The sequence below is a fragment of the Mercenaria mercenaria genome, unplaced genomic scaffold (assembly GCF_021730395.1).
Source record: "Mercenaria mercenaria strain notata unplaced genomic scaffold, MADL_Memer_1 contig_4420, whole genome shotgun sequence".
In the NCBI taxonomy this organism is placed as follows: domain Eukaryota; kingdom Metazoa; phylum Mollusca; class Bivalvia; order Venerida; family Veneridae; genus Mercenaria; species Mercenaria mercenaria.
Window position 1 is genome coordinate 42,501 of NW_026462647.1, and position 3,170 is coordinate 45,670.

Below are 3,170 nucleotides of genomic sequence, written 5' to 3' on the forward strand. Positions count from 1 at the left end.
TATTTATATTTTTATTGTATTTGTATTTCGTGCCATTTATTTGATCTTGCTTATGTAACATTTTTCCTTTTTTGCAACCAATAATAATAATCTTATGTGATTGTTGCAGTGATTCAGGTATATGGCTATATATGCATTCTCAACAGATACGTTATTTGCCTAGGACAAGTCTCTGCAGCTGGAAATCATTTTGATTTGAAATTTCAGGCTTGTTGTCTCGTCAGCATGATGTCCCATTAAGAATCAGATAATGTGTATTATGCACTGGCCATCTGATAAGCTTGGAACCTGGTACATATGCGCATTAATGTTTAAAAGCAACTAATTAAGCCTCATAAGCGAATATTTAATCGATTGATCATTATACAAACCGTTTTGTGTACGCGAATCAAATACACCATTTACTATATCCCTCACTCGATCAAGGAAACTTGAAAGCGACATTTTATGATAAACTGTTTTCAAGATTTCAAAATTTATTTCAACTGACCTATGGTGGCCTCTGGATATAGACGATTATGTACAGGAAAATGAAACACCTGATTTCATTGGTCAGTGAATTTGGTGCATTCTGGTATTTTGTCCGAGGGTCATACTAATTCAATTGTCTTAAAGCTAAATAATATGTCTTTAAGTTAATTCAATTTAGTACGACCCAGGGTCATACTAATTGGAATATGTCCGACCCTGGTCGTACTAAAGATGGCGGCTGTAATTGAGGGTCATACTAAATCGGAATTGTCTTAAGCTTATTAGAATATGTCCGACCCAGGTCATACTAATTGGAATATTCCGACCCTGGGTCGTACTAAAGATGGCTGCTGTAATTGAGGGTCATACTAATTCCGAATTGTCTTAAAGCAATTGGAATATGTCCGACCCAGGGTCATACTAATTGGAATATGTCCGACCCAGGGTCGTACTAATTCGAATTGTCTTAAAGCTAAATGGATTTATCTTAATTCAGGGTCATACTATTTCGAATGTCTTAAAGCTAATTGGAATATGTCTGACCCAGGGTCATACTAATTGGAATATGTCTGACCCAGGGTCGTACTAATTCGAATTGTCTTAAAGCTAAATAGATTTATCTTAATTCAGGTCATACTAATTCCGAATTATCTTAAACTAATTGGAATATGTCTGACCCAGGGTCATACTAATTGGAATATGTCCAACCCAGGGTCGTACTAATTCGAATTGTCTTAAAGCTAAATAGATTTATCTTAATTCAGGGTCATACTATTTCGGAATTAGCTTAAAGCTAATTGGAATATGTCTGACCCAGGGTCATACTAATTGGAATATGTCCGACCCAGGGTCGTACTAATTCGAATTGTCTTAAAGCTAAATAGATTTGTCTTAATTCAGGGTCGTACTAATTCGATTTAGTATCATACAAATTGAAATTGTCTGACCCAGGGTCGTACTAAATGAAATAGCTTTAAGCTAATTCTCAACCAGGGTCATACTAATTGGAATATGTCCGACCCTGGGTCGTACTAAATCGAATTGTCTTAAAGCTAAATCGGCATTTTCGACCCTAACGGTACGCCATACATTGCTGTATATTTAAAAGAGTTGAAAACAATTGTGATTTTTTTTCATGGTGTAATAAAAAACTAACTGAAAGCTAATTTATTCTGATTATTTGGACTAATTAGTCTTAATTAAATAACTGCTCATCTTCCGAAAATTGCATGGACATCACCAAATGTAATACCTCTGTTCAAGAAGGGAGACAAAGAAGACCCTGCAAACTATAGACCTATTTCTTTAACATGCATTCTTTGTAAAGTTTTAGAACATACTGTGGCCTCCAACCTTACAGCTCATTTTAACAAAAACAACATTCTTTATGATTTACAGCATGGTTTCAAAGAAAGATGATTTTGTGAGAAACAGCCTCTACAAGTAGTTGATCATCTGGCAAGAAATATGACAAAGAGACAACAAACAGACATGATTTTATTAGATTTTAGTAAAACTTTTGACAAAGTCATCTAAATTTTTTTATATAAATTGCAGGGACATGGCGTCAGCAACACAGTAATATTATGGATTAAGTTGTTTTTAATAGGTAGAACCCAAACAGTTTTAACAGGAGGTGATTCTTCAACAGAGGTCCCAGTAACATCTGGGGTACCACACGGATCTGTACTTGGCCCTCTACTTTTTCTTTTATAAATAAATGACCTACCCGACCAAATAATGTCACAATTAAGTTTGTTTGTTTGCAGATGACACTGCTGTATATTTAACATCCAGACAAAAAACCAAAACATCAGAGAAAACACTAGTTAGACCACAGGTAGAATATGCCTCTTCTTTGTGGAGTCTTCTTACACAATCAAATATTGAAAAAAGAATATTTGCAAGCATTGAATGGACTCCATGATCCCAAAGGACTAGATAATATAGTTTTGGTGTCTGGACAGGTGGATCATTGATACATGTGACCAGGTAACCATATGAGGTTTGTATCCATGTGAAAGCAGCATACCTGGAATATATACCTGGGTATATCATGTGAAAGCAGCATACCTGGAATATATACCTGGGTATATCATGTGAAAGCAGCATACCTGGAATATATACCTGGGTATATTAATAAAATCTGTGAAAAGATACTTTGGAAGCATAGAACATTAACCAAGCAGCATAATAGCAGACTAGATTGAACTGAGTCTGTCTGTGAGGGATACTGAATAACAGCCTTAGCAGAAGAAGCCCCTCTTGATGTTACATGTAGTTGTTTCTAAGACTCCATTCAATATATTACCTTACCTTGCATTCTGTGTATAGTTACTTCAGTGATTTTATTACAGTCATAGAACCTTTGATTTATTGAAGGTATCTAACTGGTTACAGATTTGAAATTTTAAGTAGAAAATGTTAGATAGGGTGCTTATTATGAATCTATTACACAGTTTTACTCTGACTGAATATCCAGCAGTCTGTCTGAATGATGCAAAGACTGTCTAAATGTGCATCTAGAATACCTCTGGCTTTATTGAACATTATGAAAAGTGTCTTTTTTTTGTAGTGAAATTTGTGTGGAATAGCTATACAGACCATGAAGTTGAGATGTGAAGAGATGCAGGTCTTTGTTATACATGGTGTATGAGGGAAACATGGTGTATGGCAGTCACAGAAAACATTTAAAAAGT